General features: G+C 39.9%; 1 long non-coding RNA gene across 1 annotated transcript; it reads left to right on the top strand.

Annotated features, from left to right (window-relative positions):
* The first annotated feature begins 1285 nt into the window (after nt 1–1285).
* LOC117504913 lies at nt 1286–13946 on the top strand. Its single transcript, XR_004558972.1, has 4 exons — nt 1286–1362; nt 2302–2391; nt 10897–11035; nt 13895–13946. It is a non-coding gene; the product is annotated as an uncharacterized LOC117504913 (long non-coding RNA).
* The last annotated feature ends 6308 nt before the right edge of the window (nt 13947–20254 follow it).

Genomic DNA, 20254 nt, shown 5'->3' with positions numbered 1-20254 from the left:
GGAATCACTATCAACACCACGCAACATCCATCCCCGATAAAACAGAAAACCCTCTGCAAATAAGTAACTCACCCTCTTCACGAAGGAATTCTACTTTAAAAGCAGCGTTGTTGGAGTCAAAAAGAACTGGTCCTAACGCGACCGAAGCTAACAGCGCATTGGGGCTGTCCAAATCGATGCCTGACCTAAATAACAACAAATACAACTAAAGGGAATTTACAAGACAACGGATTTGCACTGATCTAAAAAATGACCCAGGTGACTGGCAAAAAAAAAAAAAAAAAAAAAAGCTGAAATCAACCAAAAAGAGGAGATTTTTCATCCCTACATCTCTGTACATTTTTGCCGAATTTACTTCTTATATCACTATTTGCAGGATTCAGCTCTAAATATTCTCTGAGCTGCTGCACTAATTCACACCTACAGACAATTTAAAGTTTCCAATCCACCTAACCTGCGTGTCTTTGTGGGAGGAAGCCGGAACACCCAGAGAGAACCCACACAAACATGGTGAGAACAAGCAAACTCCACACAGAAAGGCCACAGGTGGGACTCGAACCCATGACCTCCTCACTGTGAGGCAACAGTGCTAACCACTAAGCAACCGTGCTGCCCCCCCAAAAAGAGCATATCATGTACAAAATAATAATAATAATAAATAACATTGCAAATTAATTATTCAGAAATTATGAAATGTGATTGTATTTTTTTTTTTTAGATTCTGTCTGTCACAGTTGAAGTGAACCTATGATAAAAATGACAGACCTCTCCATTCTTTGTAAAAGGGAAAACTTGCACAATCGACAGTCTCTCAAATACATATTTTCCTCACTGTATATGGTTTATAAAATGTTAGTTTCTGGTATCTGAATACCTCTCGGTAACTCTTACTAAGTCAGTTTGTGATGGCAAAGTTGGAAATTTAGTCCAGTTGGTGAAGTCATGGTGGAATTGTAACGGAGGCAACAATATTCTTCTTTTGAGCCATTGATATTTTGCAAAATGATGATGTTTGAGTCATAAATACATACAAATACTAATTATTGTATTTAAAAAAATTGCATAACAAGTTCATTCAGTTGAGTAGCACTGACTTTATTTACAAATGATGTACAGAGATGCAGGGATGAAAAATCTCTGCTTTTTGGTGGATTTCAGCTTTTTTATGCCAGTCACCTGGGTCATTTTTTAGATCAGTGCAAATCCGTTGTGTTGTAAATTCCCTGTCGTTGTATTTGTTATTATTTAGGTCAGGCATCGATTTGGACAGCCCCAATGCGCTGTTAGCTTCGGTCGCGTTAGGACCAGTTCTTTTGGACTCCAACAACGCTGCTTTTAAAGTAGAATTCCTTCGTGAAGAGGGTGAGTTACTTATTTGCAGAGGGTTTTCTGTTTTATCGGGGATGGATGTTGCGTGGTGTTGATAGTGATTCCTGCCGAGTGGGGATGTTTTAAGTTATTTGACATTATTGGCTAAGGGCTAAGCTAACTAGCCGCTATGTGGTTTGTTTAGACGATATTATGTTAAATAAGTTCAGCAACAGTTAATATAATGGAGGCAAAGCCTTTGACCAAGTAGTGTTTTTCTCTATGGAAAAATATTGAAGTTGTTTCATTGAAATACTGTAGAAAATTGAAGATTCAACTGGACAATATTTTAATAATTTTCTTCAGGGGTTGATGATTTAATTTAAAAATTGATGTTTACACAACATAAGATATTTATTCTCCTGACTTATGTGGCACTGACAACTACAGCTGAGTGTCGATACAAATTTTAAAAAATTGATTCAATTCTGAGATTCAGAATTGATTATTTTGATTCGATATCGATTTGGGTTAGTGTTAATAAAATCGTTTTTGGGCTGTTACCTAATTGTCTAGTTATGGAACATATTAATACTAGTATTATACTGAAATTTGACGGTAAATTAATGAAGTATTGGTAGTAAATAATGATGGCTATAAGACTGATGGCACAGACCACACCCTCCCAGAATATTAGGGTAGTATTTTATTTTACAAACAGGCTGAATGGCAGCTAAAAGAGGGTGCCAGAGGTACCTGGTTCATTGGGCCTGACACAGGTACATTTCTACAGGCTTCCATGTTTTGGCCTGATGCCTTGTTTGTTTTGGGTTTAAAGTAAGGCTGTAACAAAGATTAAAAAAAACCCAAAAAAAACTATGGCGTTACTTCACAAAATGTGGCCCTCAAAATGCAGGCAATAGTGCTTCAGGGAGTTATAAATTTAATTTCTAACTTATATAATATAACTTATAATTTATCATTTCACTGCAGTTCAGTCAGTCTTTTCCACCAGCACTCCACCAGCGTGGCTGAAAAGTCGGTCCACGCCACAGAACCTTCCCGCTCTCTCCCATGGAAAAGGTACGTTATGAGGAACGAACACAAAAAAAACACACTGTGTGATTAAATGGCAGACTTTTCTTTTTTCTTGCTCGCAACAGACAAGAGTCCAGGTCATCATGATTGACATCTTTAAATAGCTTTGACAGAGGTTGATGAATAAATTGTGGACCTGCTTCGAAATCAGAACCACCTGGGCCACAATCAGTGTAGAGAAATGACCATTTTTTCACACCCTCAGAAACAGCGCAACGGACCAACTGCAGCTTCATTTTTTTCAGCGATGCTGCTCCAACGCCAGCGTGAAGTGCATATATACACTCAACAAACATATAAATGCAACACTTTTGGTTTTGCTCCCATTTTGTATGAGATGAACTCAAAGATCTAAAAATTTTCCACATACACAATATCACCATTTCCCTCAAATAATCAATCAATCAATCAATTTTTTTTTATATAGCGCCAAATCACAACAAACAGTTGCACCAAGGCGCTTTATATTGTAAGGCAAGGCCATACAATAATGATGTAAAACCCCAACGGTCAAAACGACCCCCTGTGAGCAAGCACTTGGCTACAGTGGGAAGGAAAAACTCCCTTTTAACAGGAAGAAACCTCCAGCAGAACCAGGCTCAGGGAGGGGCAGTCTTCTGCTGGGACTGGTTGGGGCTGAGGGAGAGAACCAGGAAAAAGACATGCTGTGGAGGGGAGCAGAGATCGATCACTAATGATTAAATGCAGAGTGGTGCTTACAGAGCAAAAAGAGAAAGAAACAGTGCATCATGGGAACCCCCCAGCAGTCTACGTCTATAGCAGCATAACTAAGGGATGGTTCAGGGTCACCTGATCCAGCCCTAACTATAAGCTTTAGCAAAAAGGAAAGTTTTAAGCCTAATCTTAAAAGTAGAGAGGGTGTCTGTCTCCCTGATCTGAATTGGGAGCTGGTTCCACAGGAGAGGAGCCTGAAAGCTGAAGGCTCTGCCTCCCATTCTACTCTTACAAACCCTAGGAACTACAAGTAAGCCTGCAGTCTGAGAGCGAAGCGCTCTATTGGGGTGATATGGTACTATGAGGTCCCTAAGATAAGATGGGACCTGATTATTCAAAACCTTATAAGTAAGAAGAAGAATTTTAAATTCTATTCTAGAATTAACAGGAAGCCAATGAAGAGAGGCCAATATGGGTGAGATATGCTCTCTCCTTCTAGTCCCCGTCAGCACTCTAGCTGCAGCATTTTGAATTAACTGAAGGCTTTTTAGGGAACTTTTAGGACAACCTGATAATAATGAATTACAATAGTCCAGCCTAGAGGAAATAAATGCATGAATTAGTTTTTCAGCATCACTCTGAGACAAGACCTTTCTGATTTTAGAGATATTGCGTAAATGCAAAAAAGCAGTCCTACATATTTGTTTAATATGCACTTTGAATGACATATCCTGATCAAAAATGACTCCAAGATTTCTCACAGTATTACTAGAGGTCAGGGTAATGCCATCCAGAGTAAGGATCTGGTTAGACACCATGTTTCTAAGATTTGTGGGGCCAAGTACAATAACTTCAGTTTTATGAGTTTAAAAGCAGGAAATTAGAGGTCATCCATGTCTTTATGTCTGTAAGACAATCCTGCAGTTTAGCTAATTGGTGTGTGTCCTCTGGCTTCATGGATAGATAAAGCTGGGTATCATCTGCGTAACAATGAAAATTTAAGCAATACCGTCTAATAATACTGCCTAAGGGAAGCATATATAAAGTGAATAAAATTGGTCCTAGCACAGAACCTTGTGGAACTCCATAATTAACTTTAGTCTGTGAAGAAGATTCCCCATTTACATGAACAAATTGTAATCTATTAGACAAATATGATTCAAACCACCGCAGCACAGTGCCTTTAATACCTATGGCATGCTCTAATCTCTGTAATAAAATTTTATGGTCAACAGTATCAAAAGCAGCACTGAGGTCTAACAGAACAAGCACAGAGATGAGTCCACTGTCCGAGGCCATAAGAAGATCATTTGTAACCTTCACTAATGCTGTTTCTGTACTATGATGAATTCTAAAACCTGACTGAAACTCTTCAAATAGACCATTCCTCTGCAGATGATCAGTTAGCTGTTTTACAACTACCCTTTCAAGAATTTTTGAGAGAAAAGGAAGGTTGGAGATTGGCCTATAATTAGCTAAGGTAGCTGGGTCAAGTGATGGCTTTTTAAGTAATGGTTTAATTACTGCCACCTTAAAAGCCTGTGGTACATAGCCAACTAACAAAGATAGATTGATCATATTTAAGATCGAAGCATTAAATAATGGTAGGGCTTCCTTGAGCAGCCTGGTAGGAATGGGGTCTAATAAACATGTTGATGGTTTGGATGAAGTAACTAATGAAAATAACTCAGACAGAACAATCGGAGAGAAAGAGTCTAACCAAATACCGGCATCACTGAAAGCAGCCAAAGATAACGATACGTCTTTGGGATGGTTATGAGTAATTTTTTTCTCTAATAGTTAAAATTTTGTTAGCAAAGAAAGTCATGAAGTCATTACTAGTTAAAGTTAATGGAATACTCAGCTCAATAGAGCTCTGACTCTTTGTCAGCCTGGCTACAGTGCTGAAAAGAAACCTGGGGTTGTTCTTATTTTCTTCAATTAGTGATGAGTAGAAAGATGTCCTAGCTTTACGGAGGGCTTTTTTATAGAGCAACAGACTCTTTTTCCAGGATAAGTGAAGATCTTCTAAATTAGTGAGACGCCATTTCCTCTCCAACTTACGGGTTATCTGCTTTAAGCTACGAGTTTGAGAGTTATACCATGGAGTCAGACACTTCTGATTTAAAGCTCTCTTTTTCAGAGGAGCTACAGCATCCAAAGTTGTCTTCAATGAGGATGTAAAACTATTGACGAGATACTCTATCTCCCTTACAGAGTTTAGGTAGCTACTCTGCACTGTTGTTATATGCCATTAGAGAACATAAAGAAGGAATCATATCCTTAAACCTAGTTACAGCGCTTTCTGAAAGACTTCTAGTGTAATGAAACTTATTCCCTACTGCTGGGTAGTCCATCAGAGTAAATGTAAATGTTATTAAAAAATGATCAGACAGAAGGGAGTTTTCAGGGAATACTGTTAAGTCTTCTATTTCCATACCATAAGTCAGAACAAGATCTAAGATATGATTAAAGTGGTGGGTGGACTCATTTACTTTTTGAGCAAAGCCAATAGAGTCTAATAATAGATTAAATGCAGTGTTGAGGCTGTCATTCTCAGCATCTGTGTGGATGTTAAAATCGCCCACTATAATTATCTTATCTGAGCTAAGCACTAAGTCAGACAAAAGGTCTGAAAATTCACAGAGAAACTCACAGTAACGACCAGGTGGACGATAGATAATAACAAATAAAACTGGTTTTCGGGACTTCCAGTTTGGATGGACAAGACTAAGAGACAAGCTTTCAAATGAATTAAAGCTCTGTCTGGGTTTTTGATTAATTAATAAGCTGGAATGGAAGATTGCTGCTAATCCACCGCCCCGGCCCGTGCTACGAGCGTTCTGACAGTTAGTGTGACTCGGGGGTGTTGACTCATTTAAACTAACATATTCATCCTGCTGTAACCAGGTTTCTGTTAGGCAGAATAAATCAATATGTTGATCAATTATTATATCATTTACCAACAGGGACTTAGAAGAGAGAGACCTAATATTTAATAGACCACCTTTAACTGTTTTAGTCTGTGGTGCAGTTGAAGGTGCTATATTATTTTTTCTTTTTGAATTTTTATGCTTAAATAGATTTTTGCTGGTTATTGGTAGTCTGGGAGCAGGCACCGTCTCTACGGGGATGGGGTAATGAGGGGATGGCAGGGGGAGAGAAGCTGCAGAGAGGTGTGTAAGACTACAACTCTGCTTCCTGGTCCCAACCCTGGATAGTCACGGTTTGGAGGATTTAAGAAAATTAGCCAGATTTCTAGAAATGAGAGCTGCTCCATCCAAAGTGGGATGGATGCCGTCTCTCCTAACAAGACCAGGTTTTCCCCAGAAGCTTTGCCAATTATCTATGAAGCCCACCTCATTTTTTGGACACCACTCAGACAGCCAGCAATTCAAGGAGAACATGCGGCTAAACATGTCACTCCCGGTCTGATTGGGGAGGGGCCCAGAGAAAACTACAGAGTCCGACAGTGTTTTTGCAAAGTTACACACCGATTTAATGTTAATTTTAGTGACCTCCGATTGGCGTAACCGGGTGTCATTACTGCCGACGTGAATTACAATCTTACCAAATTTACGCTTAGCCTTAGCCAGCAGTTTCAAATTTCCTTCAATGTCGCCTGCTCTGGCCCCCGGAAGACAATTGACTATGGTTGCTGGTGTCGCTAACTTCACATTTCTCAAAACAGAGTCGCCAATAACCAGAGTTTGATCCTCGGCGGGTGTGTCGTCGAGTGGGGAAAAACGGTTAGAAATGTGAACGGGTTGGCGGTGTACACGGGGCTTCTGAATATTGTTCACAAACCAGTCTAAATCTGTGATAGTGAGCACTTTTCCTTTGCTGAGATAATCCATCCCACCTCACAGGTGTGCCATATCAAGATGCTGATTAGACACCATGATTAGTGCACAGGTGTGCCTTAGACCGCCCACAATAAAAGGCCACTCTGAAAGGTGCAGTTTTATCACACAGCACAATGCCACAGATGTCGCAAGATTTGAGGGAGCGTGCAATTGGCATGCTGACAGCAGGAATGTCAACCAGAGCTGTTGCTCGTGTAATGAATGTTCATTTCTCTACCATAAGCCGTCTCCAAAGGCGTTTCAGAGAATTTGGCAGTACATCCAACCAGCCTCACAACCGCAGACCACGTGTAACCACACCAGCCCAGGACCTCCACATCCAGCATGTTCACCTCCAAGATCGTCTGAGACCAGCCACTCGGACAGCTGCTGAAACAATCGGTTTGCATAACCAAAGAATTTCTGCACAAACTGTCAGAAACCGTCTCAGGGAAGCTCATCTGCATGCTCGTCGTCCTCATCGGGGTCTCGACCTGACTCCAGTTCGTCGTCGTAACCGACTTGAGTGGGAAAATGCTCACATTCGCTGGCGTTTGGCACGTTGGAGAGGTGTTCTCTTCACGGATGAATCCCGGTTCACACTGTCCAGGGCAGATGGCAGACAGCGTGTGTGGCATTGTGTGGGTGAGAGGTTTTCTGATGTCAATGTTGTGGATCGAGTGGCCCATGATGGCGGTGGGGTTATGGTATGGGCAGGCGTCTGTTATGGATGAAGAATACAGGTGTATTTTATTGATGGCATTTTGAATGCACAGAGATACCGTGATGAGATCCTGAGGCCCATTGTTGTGCCAACATCCAAGAACATCACCTCATGTTGCAGCAGGATAATGCACGGCCCCATGTTGCAAGGATCTGTACACAATTCTTGGAAGCTGAAAATGTCCCAGTTCTTGCATGGCCAGCATACTCACCGGACATGTCACCCATTGAGCATGTTTGGGATGCTCTGAACCGGCGTATACGACAGCGTGTACCAGTTCCTGCCAATATCCAGCAACTTCGCACAGCCATTGAAGAGGAGTGGACCAACATTCCACAGGCCACAATTGACAACCTGATCAACTCTATGCGAAGGAGATGTGTTGCACTGCATGAGGCAAATGGTGGTCACACCAGATTCTGACTGGTATCCCCCCCAATAAAACAAAACTGCACCTTTCAGAGTGGCCTTTTATTGTGGGCAGTCTAAGGCACACCTGTGCACTAATCATGGTGTCTAATCAGCATCTTGATATGGCACACCTGTGAGGTGGGATGGATTATCTCAGCAAAGGAGAAGTGCTCACTATCACAGATTTAGACTGGTTTGTGAACAATATTTGAGGGAAATGGTGATATTGTGTATGTGGAAAAAGTTTTAGATCTTTGAGTTCATCTCATACAAAATGGGAGCAAAACCAAAAGTGTTGCGTTTATATTTTTGAGTGTATATATATTATACAAATAATGGATGGTAAGTCGTCCAACATAGAGAAATATTGGATGAAAGTAGTGATGGCAATTTCGAAGCCTCATGAACCAATGAGCCACTGCAACACAACTGGCTGAAAATCAACACACTGCTTCGACGCGTTTGATACAGTTTGAAGGGTGACATCTGCTGGATTGTTTTGAGAATTACCTTGAGTGAGTGCCTTGACAAATGTTTGCATTAATTCATGACTGATGTGGTTTGTTCTTGAAAAATAATAATAATAAAAAAGTCATATGTATTATTGTGTCTTTGTTAATGTAATAAATAGTCCCTACAGATGCGCACATGATGGTTCTGAAAGCCTTTATTGTAGACTATATGTAGATTTGTGTTGTCATTCCGCAAACTATATTTGGATAAAATGTGATGGGAAAAGTGAGAAAGACATGCTTCTGCAACTGGTGCTTATATTACTGTAGTAGTAGAATAGAGGGGACAGGAGATGGTGATTGTGCAACTTTCATCAATTTTTATTCAAAAAAAGAATAATTTCAACGGTGCTGGACTTTAATCGGCTACTCTTCTGCCTCACCTCCTCTCCAGCTTTGGAGAAGACCTGCTTGCATATTTTTTTGCCATTCTCTGTAAATTGGGATAGACTGCGACTCGTGTCGCCCAGTATTTGAGCCGGTCTTCTCCTCTGGAGGTGGGCATATGTTGGGTCAAACCTTTGTAGTAAAGCCCTGAAGGCTTTGCTCTCCATTATTTTGAACGGTTGTGCATCTTCCACAACATAGTCCACCAGTGCCTCATCCAGCTCAGCTTGTCTGCCTTTAATAGAAACACAGTCTGACATGCTGAGCTATTTTTGTTTTTGAGTATGTTTTAATCTTAGATGAGTAAAATACAGCTTACATTACCTGATTCCTGCTCCAGGAGCAGCAGCCTCTGATGTCTCGGGATGTTTGGACCTCAGGTGTCATTGAAGACGTTTTGTTACTGTACCTCAACTCTTGAGCACAAATCAAGCACTTGACCTTTTTGGGGCTTATTAGATCAAAGTGCTCCCAAGCAGTTGATCGTGTTCTTTTTGGAACTGGCTCCTCCATGTCCCTTCCTCACCACTACTCACTCTCTCACACACACACTCACCTTTCTCACACCTTTCACTTCAGCAAAATCACAGCTCTTCACTCAGTCAGCTCAGTTTCTGATCTACCTATAATATATAGTCTGACCTATAACTGTGTTGATGTACTGTGTGAATAAATGTTGTATATGTTGTGTGTGTCTGTCTGTTAGATCCTATGTGTATGTAGCTAACTAGACTAAATGAACTATAAACTAATGCTTTCCTTGGCTCAGATTCACGTGCTAATTGGCAATAACAGTGTCGCTAGCAATTTCCTCCTCTCAAAAACCCACGGTTTGAGCTGCGATTCAGATCTCATTTAAATACTTGGCAGGTTGTATTGACACCCCCCAAATTATTCAAATTTCCCGCGAAACTCGACACGTGGTGTGACGTAACGAGGCCTCGCTCACAGTGGTCACGTGATGGGGGCGTGCTCGAAACGCTGCTCACTGACACTTCTGGTTCAAAAAGCTCTATGCAGTGTCGAGCAGCCTGACTCGAGCTTAACATCACTAGATGAAAGTTATATTGAAAAGAAAAGTTATATTGGATGACTTGCCATCCATCAATTATGTTCTCCACCCCCCTCCCAAATTAAGCAAACAACAAAGAGTCAAGTAAATTAGATCAATTTATTTTGTTGTGAACAGCATATGAATGCTTCTAAAACATCAGTAGCATGCTTGTCTACCTTCTTAGTGTTTTTGGCATCCTTGGAGTTCAATATTTCCACCAGTTCCTCCTCTGTGAACTCAGCAAACCTCGCTGGCAGATGATTTTCTGCTGTTGTTGACATGTTTGGTCCCATTTTTTTCAACCAGCATCTGTCAGCAAGTTCCTGACCTCTGCTATGTAATTAGTGATGTCATCTTGAATAATTGTATGCCACGCTCTGATTGGCTAGCTGTTGGCAGTAAGCTTGAATGCTATTGGTCAGTGGGAACCGATCCAATATAACTTTTGGTCCAAGCCTTTTTAGATCCCTTTGGATCCAACACAACTTTCTGGCGCCAAGCATGGCAAAATACAGGTAAATGATGGACAGAAAGGCTAATCTGTGATTGGCTATTGCAATCTGAGTGGAGAATATATATATATATCGGTCTTTTCAACAAAGCACTACTGACAACATATTAAATCGCAATTACAAAAACTTTTCCTCCACTTTCCTGTTACATTGAGGTTTGCAAACAGTTTGTAGTTTCTAAATAGTTCCAATGAAAACTATTAACTTTTCATTGTGAAAATGAGTGAAGCTACACCCCGCGCTCTCGCTGAGCCTTTACCATACATAAACCATAAATAAACTGAATGAATCGGCATCTACGCGACACAAAAGTAACTGGATTATTTAATGAAAGAATCTGATAGTGTTTTTTTTTTCCCTTTCAACTCAGAGCAGAGAGCAACGCTTCACTTTGTGGATGGAAGTTACGGTGTTGTCGATGAGGTGCATCGTCGAGATGAGGTTCCTCTTATAACTGCACATGCATGCACTGAAAAAAATTACTTGACGAAGTTTGCTTATTTTGATGGGTAAGTAAATGTATAAATTGCTCGTCCGAACGTAGTAATATAGAAAATCTACTCACTATAAAACATTAAGTATTTTTAACCTGGAGTTAGCTTATTTCGACAGGCAAAATATACATATACATACATTTATGCTCCTGACATAATACAGAAAATGTTTTACTTACTAGGCTATAAATACACTGAATACAATTAATAAAAAAAAAACCAACTTTGACTACTCTTAACTTTGGGTGGTTTATTTTGACAGGCAAATTACTTTACAAATGTAACAACTCCTGACATAGTTGGTCTATATATTATAGGTAAAGTGCCCAGAATAAAAAGACTAAGAATTTATCAATGAATGATCATTGATATAGTTAATGTAGGCTGTGCTATGTATTTACTGAGTAGGGTGTATTGTATTCTGATTCTTCTGAGGGTGTATTGTCACATACACGTAAATATACAGAATTGATTTTGTCTCTTCATTTAAAGTACTAGATAGGAGTTATATTCAACTTGGTATATACTAGGAATGGGACAATATACAATATTGTTTATTGCAATAAAAATTGTGGCTATTTTTTATTATCGTGATAATTGTTTGGCACAACAATCATTTATTTGCACCTTAATGCCCTTTGGAATTTATTGTGGACAGATAATTTACTATATTTATTACAAGTTCAGTTGATATTGGTTCATAGGAAAAACTATACAGTAAAAACAGTGGTTCCAGCATTTTAAGGTCGTTTTAAACTTGTGCACGTTTATTAATCATTGTGAGATTATGATTAATCACAATTGTTATGGCCAAGACAATCGTGACTGAAAAAAATCTGTATCATCTCACGTCTAGTATAGAGAGATAAATTACAGCGTACACTTTTCAAAACTGTATCTTGTTAAAACAAGACATTTTGTACAAGGTCAAATTTATTTATACAGCACATTTACAACTCAAGATACCTAAAGTGCTTTACAGAAAATAAACAATGAATAACAGTACACTGATAAGCTACAAAAATAACAAATTCAACTGAAACAAATCAAAAACAAACTATTCAATTCAATTTATTTCATTTATATAGCGCCAAATCACAACAAAGCTGCCTCAAGGCGCATCACACAAGGTCTAAGCTTACCAACCCCTAGAGCAAGAACACAGGCGATAGTGGTAAGTGAAAAACTCCCTCTGATGATATTGAGGAAGAAACCTCAAGCAGACCAGGCTCAAAGGGATGACCCACTGCTTAGGCCATTCTAACAAAAAGATTTACAATACAGAACAGAACACAATCAACAAGAGTCCATGCAGGTGTCCAGTACACCGTCAGGGGTGGGATCATTGAGCAACTTGTTGAATCTGTTCCTACAGCAGACGCCATCCTGCAATAGCAAAGCTGGGGGCCTAAGATGGCGTGTCACTGGAGGCAAGTGCAGAGCTGGGGGTCTTTGATGGAGTGTGGCCCTGATTTAGTTTTAATTTTGTTCTGGTACACCTCCTCTCTCCAGTAGAGAACAAGCCACTTTTAAATGTGCCTCTGCTATGGCTTGCTGGTGGGTTTGAATATTCACCAAATCTATTTTGCTGAGGTAGGCTTCGGCAAACTGCAAAAACAAAAGGCATTCCGCATATTTAGATGATAGTACAGCTTAGTACAAAAATGGTCAAAAGAAACCTCCTGAAGATGTTTACCATTAACACTAAAATTCCACAGCTGTGTCCATCCTTCTGCTTCCTGTAACTCAGTGTTGTGGCAGCCCACATCTCTGTATCGCCACTGCCAGTCCTCAAAAAATTCCTAATGGTTGTTAAAACAGCAACAAAAGGATGAGGTAAATTCTTTTGATTTAAACACCAGGCAGCTGAAGGTCAACCAAAGAAACTGAGATTATTAAAAAATTCACCTTCAATTTTCCTCCCACATATTTAGATGTGGGAGGAAGCTGCAGCACCCGGAGAGAACCCACAGAAACACGGGGAGAACATGCAAACTCCACACAGAAAGGCCACAGGTGGGAATCGATCCCATGACCTTCTTGCAGTGAGGCAACAGTGTTAACCACTAATCCACCGTGCTGCCCTAAATAATAATACATTTGTATAGCATTTTAAATAAAGGAAAAAAAACTCAACAGTGCTGAACATAGCTGCAGATGAACATGAAACAAAGATCCCCATATCCCAAAATAAAAACAGAAACAGAAAAGAATTAAATACAGCAAGAAAAAAATAATGAAAAGATGAAAAAAATCTTCAAACTAATTACAGTCGACAGAAAATGTTACAAAAATAGTCTTAAAGTCACATTTCAAATGCCAACAGGCAGCCTGTTCCACAAGATACAACCACAGCAAAAAAAGGCTCTGAAGCCTGCTGACTTCTTTTTAACCCTTGAGACACAGAGCAAGTCTGCAGCCAAGAACCACAGGGCACGAGAAGGCACATAAGGCTGAACAGGTTCAGCAAGACAGTTGATTTCATGACCATTTAGAGCCTGAAATGTCTAACAATCTTGAAATCTAGTTCTCGAGTCACTGAAGGGAAGCCAGAATGTCTGTGATGTTAGCAGACTTTTAGTAAGCCTTTCATTGGATTCAGGTGTGTTGGAGCAGGGAGACAACTAAGTGTCAGGAAGGTGGCTCTCGAGGACCGAACTTGGCCACCCCTGCACAAAAAACACTGCAATAGTCAGTTGTGGAAAACAAGGACGTGAATTACAATTTGTGAAATTTAAAACAAATGCTGATGTACATTTCCACTTTATCAGTTCCATCAGTGCAAAAACTTACTGTATCAGGTCAAACTCACCACTGATACTTTATTTTAGTGAGTGTTGTTCTAACATTTATTGTTAATTTGTTTCTTCACAGACATGCAGCCGTTGTTGGTGATTAAAGAAGAAACTCTCCCTGAACACCAGGAATGGAATCTGAGTGTTGACCAGGAGGACATTAAAGAAGAAGAGAAGCTGTGGATAAGTCAGCAGGGAGAGCAGCTTCAGCAGCTGGAGGAGGCAGATCTCACCAAGTTTGGTTTCACTGCCGTCCCTGTGAAGAGTGAAAATGATGAAAAACCAGAGTCATCACAGCTTCATCAAAGCCGAAGTGATGAGAGCACAGAGGCTGAGCCTGTAGCCAGCAGCTCATCTGTATACAGAACACTGACAGCAGAAGCTGATGGAGAGGACGATGGAGGACCACAACCAGCCAGCAACTCAGGTCCAAACAGTCATTTACAACCAGATACCAGTGGCAGGAGTTCAGACAGTTCTGGAACTGAGACTGATGACAGTGATGACTGGAAACAGACCAGAGAACTTCAGTTAAGTGTTAACTGTCGAAAAAATGCCAATACTGTTCGTTCAGGCAACACTGATGAAAAACAATTTAAAGGCTCGAAATATGGAAAAGCATCTGGTTACATGAACAACTCAGAGAAAGAAAAGGAGAGGCAATCAAGCAGAAAACCATTTAGCTGTTCTGATCAGAGTAAAAGACAGAAACAGAAGGGCACTCTGAACAAACACATGATAATTCATACAGGACAAAAAGTATTTGTCTGTTCTGGGTGTGGTCAAAGATTTGGACAAAAGGCCACTCTGAAAACACACATGATAATTCATACAGGAGAAAAAGCATTTGTCTGTTCTGGGTGTGGTCAAAGATTTGGACGAAAGGCCACTCTGAAAACTCACATGATAATTCATACAGGACAAAAAGCATTTGTCTGTTCTGAGTGTGGTCAAAGATTTGGAAGAAAGGGCACTCTGAAAACACACATGATAATTCATTCAGGACAAAAAGCATTTGTCTGTTCTGAGTGTGGTCAAAGATTTGGAGAAAAGGGCACCCTGAACAGACACATGATAATTCATACAGGACAAAAACCATTTGTCTGTTCTGAGTGTGGTCAAAGATTTGGACGAAAGGGCACCCTGAAAACTCACATGATAATTCATACAGGGCAAAAAGCATTTGTCTGTTCTGAGTGTGGTCAAAGGTTTGGACTAAAAGGCACCCTGAAAACACACATGATAATTCATACAGGACAAAAAGCATTTGTCTGTTCTGAGTGTGGTAAAAGATTTGGAGAAAAGGGCAACCTGAACAGACACATAAGGATTCATAGAGGGCAAAAAGTGTTTGTTTGTTCTGAGTGTGGTCAAACGTTTGGACAAAAGGGCCACCTGAAAACACACATGATAATTCATACAGGACAAAAAGCATTTGTCTGTTCTGAGTGTGGTCAAAGGTTTGGACATAAGAGCACCCTGAAAACACACATGATAATTCATACAGGACAAAAAGCATTTGTCTGTTCTGACTGTGGTAAAAGATTTGGACGAAAGGGCACCCTGAAAACACACATGATAATTCATCTTGGTATGAGGATGTTTCAAAAGAAACAAACCCCAGTTTCAAAAGAAACAAACCCCAGCTAAAACCTCCACAAAGCGCCTAGGCACCAGGGCGTATGAAGAAAATGGTGCAACTTCTCCCAGTGCTGTGGGGAGACATCTCTTCTGTAGCAACACTCAGCTGGGTCATCCACCAGATAGTTCTGATCCTGGACCCCAGCAACAACACCATCAATGGGCTAAAAGAATCCAGTGAAACTGCATCATTGTAAATTGGTCCATTGGGGAGAAGAAAAAGATCTCTCACTGCTTCGCTTACTCAAACTTGAGAAGTCGGGCAGGAGATCAAAGGCAGTATTTGAGGAGAGGAAAGGTCACCATCTTGAAGAGAGCCCTCGGATACAAAGTCGATAATGTTAAGGGTGCAGCTTTAGACCCCGGGTCTGGGGCCCACTGCACTCTTGTAGAAGGAAATTCAAGGCAAATAAAAAAAAAAAGAAAAAAAAAAGGCAAAAAGCATTTGTCTGTTCTGAGTGTGGTCAAAGATTTGGACTAAAGGGCACCCTGAACAGACACATGATTCATACCAGATACACCACTTAGCTGTTCTGATCAGAGTAAAAGACAGAAACAGAAGGGCCCTCTGAACAAACACATAATTAATAGTCATTCATTGCCCCCCAAAAAATTAACCATTCACCAGCTCATCTACAAAACAATATACAGGTGCACACAGACCCAGAACAGCAGGAACTAGAAGAGGAAATGGCAAATAATATTGAAGAAACAAGAAAAATGGGCATGAAAGAGCTTCCAGAACTATCTAACTATCTATCTAACTAACTATCTAACTATCCTGCAAAAAGTTAACCTGGTACTGTTATGGAAAAATGGAAAAAGAAATTACAACAAAAAAATCAGCCGCCTAAGAGATCTCCAAAATTGCAACAACATTTTTGGGAAGCCAAAACCATAAAAGGAATCTCCTTAAAAAAGTAAATTGCATTAAAAGAAAATACAGCCTAAGCGAAAGCTTTTGTGGCACAGATTAGGAACAAAGACAAGAAAATACAAGTAAAACAGATAATTTGCAAAAAAAAAAAAAAAAAACCCAGACTAGTGTACAGGAAGTTGGTAAATGACACAATAGAAGTACCACAACCACCTGAGAGAGAAGAAATTGAAAAATTCTGGAGACCACTCTTTGAAGACCCAAAACAACATCAAGAGACTGAGTGGATTGAAAAAATAAAACAGAAAAACAAAGACAAACAGCAAATGCCAGCAATTGTAATCAATGAAGAAGAGATCAGAAAGAAAATGAGTGAATACAGTAACTTCAAGGCACCTGGCAGACAAAATCCCAAATTTTTGGCTGAACAGACTGACAGCATTACACCACCATTATGCTGTGGCTTTCACAAAAATATTGAACGGAGAAGAGGACACACCAGACTGGATAACGACAGGGAACACAAGCCTACTACCAAAGACCAAGAAAACACAGCTTCCCAACAAGTACAGACCCATCTGCTGCCTAACAACAACGTACAAATGACTGACAGGAATCATAGCTGATGCCATTTATGAACATCTGGACACTGGTGGCTACCTGGAAAATGAACAGGAAGGAAAAAAAGATTAGGAGCTAAAGACCACTCTATGCCAACACAAAAAAAGGGACTCAGTCATCTGGTGGAAACTGTCCACAAGTTCTCCAAAGACATTGGTATGGAATTTGGACTGGATAAATGCTAAAAATGCACAATGACAAAAAGGTAAAAAAGACAAAAACAGAAAACATACAGTTGGATGAAGGGAGCTACATTGAAGACTCATTGGGATACTTTGTTTTTTGCATGACATCTTTGCCCGCGCAATTACGCGTGTGAAATAATAAAATACGCCTGAATGCATTTATTTTTTTTTTTACCTGAGTGGTTTTGGCACTGATCTGATGCCATATCTGTTTCTCTGAGTGCAATGTCTTGATGTTGGACTAAGTTTTTTTTTTTTTGGAAAATATGGACTTTTTAGGGTGAAAATTGAAATTCACCCAAAAATTTTTCCTTCAGTTCTTGATGGATTTTGATGATTGATTGTTTGTTTCATCTAAACACTGATTTACAATCCTTCCTCTCACAACATTGAACTTTTGAATTGTTTTGGAAATTGTAGAATTTTTTTTATGGTGAAAATAGTGAAATTCACCAAAACACTTTTTTTTTTCTCTTTTGTTTCTGATATATTTTAATTCTGTTGGTTTTGTTTGATTCTTCTCAACACTGTTCATAATTTATCCTTGTGGATATATGAAAATGAATTTTAATAAAAAATGGATTTCAATAAGGTGAAATTCATGCATTTTCATTCATATTAGGTTTATTTATTTATTTAAACACTGTTCTAAGTTCATCTTCACAAAATTATGATCCAACTTTGTTATGAAGCAACCAATGAAATGGTTTCTCCACATTGTGTGTACGTGTGTATGCTCAAATTGCTGTGCGTGAATGCTTAAATTGCTGTTTTATCTTAATAATTTCCAAAGAGAACAGCAAAATAGTTTTATTTCTGTTTAACAACACTGCATCCTTTGATCCAACTTTTCATGAAGCAAACAATGAAATGGTTTTTCTACAGTGTGTGTGTCTGTGTGAGTGAGAGAGAGAGAGAGAAAATACAATTTCCAAAGAAAACAGCAAAATGGTTTCATTTCTGTTTTGATGATACAAAGTGCTTTCGCCCAACTTGGTTATTAAGCAACCAGTGAAATGGTTTCTCCACAGTGTGTGTGTGTGAATGCTCAAATTCCTGTTTTAGCTTAATTTCTAAAGAGAACAGCAAAATGGTTTTACAAGGTCTGTTAGAGAAGTATCGGACCTTTTTATTTTTTGCAAAAACCTGATGGATTTGAATCACGTGTGCTTGCATCAGCCAACCTTGAACCTTCGTGCGCATGCGTGAACTTTTTCACGCCTATCAATTGCTTAATTTGCTGGTAAGCAGCCTTTGTATGAGGACGTGTAGTGTACTCGGCGGATTTTCATTGCAAGGATAAGACTGGCAAAATTTGATGCGGCGCTGCTCCAGTCGTTCCGTCTTTATCCTTGCAATGAAAATCTGCCGAGTCCTTTTCTCCTTCCTTACTATTCAACTTCTTGTACAGCTCGCAATATGCCTTTTCCTTTGCTTTTGCCACGTCTCTTCTTGCCTTACGCCGCATCTCCTTGTACTCCTGTCTACTTTCTTCATCTCTCCGACTATCCCAAAACTTTTTCGCCAACCTCTTTCTCCTTATGCTTTCCTGGACCTCTTCATTCCACCACCAAGTCTCCTTGTCTTCCTTCCACTGTCCAGATGTTTTATTACAGAGATTAGAGCATGCCATAGGTATTAAAGGCACTGCGCTGCGGTGGTTTGAATCATATTTGTCTAATAGATTACAATTTGTTCATGTAAATGGGGAATCTTCTTCACAGACTAAAGTTAATTATGGAGTTCCACAAGGTTCTGTGCTAGGACCAATTTTATTCACTTTATACATGCTTCCCTTAGGCAGTATTATTAGACGGTATTGCTTAAATTTTCATTGTTACGCAGATGATACCCAGCTTTATCTATCCATGAAGCCAGAGGACACACACCAATTAGCTAAACTGCAGGATTGTCTTACAGACAAAGACATGGATGACCTCTAATTTCCTGCTTTGAAACTCAGATAAAACTGAAGTTATTGTACTTGGCCCCACAAATCTTAGAAACATGGTGTCTAACCAGATCCTTACTGTGGATGGCATTACCCTGACCTCTAGTAATACTGTGAGAAATCTTGGAGTCATTTTTGATCAGGATACGTCATTCAAAGCGCATATTAAACAAATATGTAGGACTGCTTTTTTGCATTTACGCAATATCTCTAAAATCAGAAAGGTCTTGTCTCAGAGTGATGCTGAAAAACTAATTCATGCATTTATTTCCTCTAGGCTGGACTATTGTAATTCATTATTATCAGGTTGTCCTAAAAGTTCCCTAAAAAGCCTTCAGTTAATTCAAAATGCTGTAGCTAGAGTACTGACGGGGACTAGAAGGAGAGAGCATATCTCACCCATATTGGCCTCTCTTCATTGGCTTCCTGTTAATTCTAGAATAGAATTTGAAATTCTTCTTCTTACTTATAAGGTTTTGAATAATCAGGTCCCATCTTATCTTAGGGACCTCGTAGTACCATATCACCCCAATAGAGCGCTTCGCTCTCAGACTGCAGGCTTACTTGTAGTTCCTAGGGTTTGTAAGAGTAGAATGGGAGGCAGAGCCTTCAGCTTTCAGGCTCCTCTCCTGTGGAACCAGCTCCCAATTCAGATCAGGGAGACAGACACCCTCTCTACTTTTAAGATTAGGCTTAAAACTTTCCTTTTTGCTAAAGCTTATAGTTAGGGCTGGATCAGGTGACCCTGAACCATCCCTTAGTTATGCTGCTATAGACGTAGACTGCTGGGGGGTTCCCATGAAGCACTGTTTCTTTCTCTTTTTGCTCTGTATGCACCACTCTGCATTTAATCAGTGATCGATCTCTGCTCCCCTCCACAGCATGTGTTTTTCCTGGTTCTCTCCCTCAGCCCCAACCAGTCCCAGCAGAAGACTGCCCCTCCCTGAGCCTGGTTCTGCTGAAGGTTTCTTCCTGTTAAAAGGGAGTTTTTCCTTCCCACTGTAGCCAAGTGCTTGCTCACAGGGGGTCGTTTTGACCGTTGGGGTTTTACATAATTATTGTATGGCCTTGCCTTACAATATAAAGCGCCTTGGGGCAACTGTTTGTTGTGATTTGGCGCTATATAAAAAAATTGATTGATTGATTGATTGGTGTGTGTGTGTG

This window comes from Thalassophryne amazonica, chromosome 23, assembly GCF_902500255.1.
Source record: "Thalassophryne amazonica chromosome 23, fThaAma1.1, whole genome shotgun sequence".
Classification (NCBI taxonomy): Eukaryota; Metazoa; Chordata; class Actinopteri; order Batrachoidiformes; family Batrachoididae; genus Thalassophryne; species Thalassophryne amazonica.
Note: the sequence above shows the minus strand (reverse complement) of the source record. Positions and strands in the feature narration are given on the sequence as shown.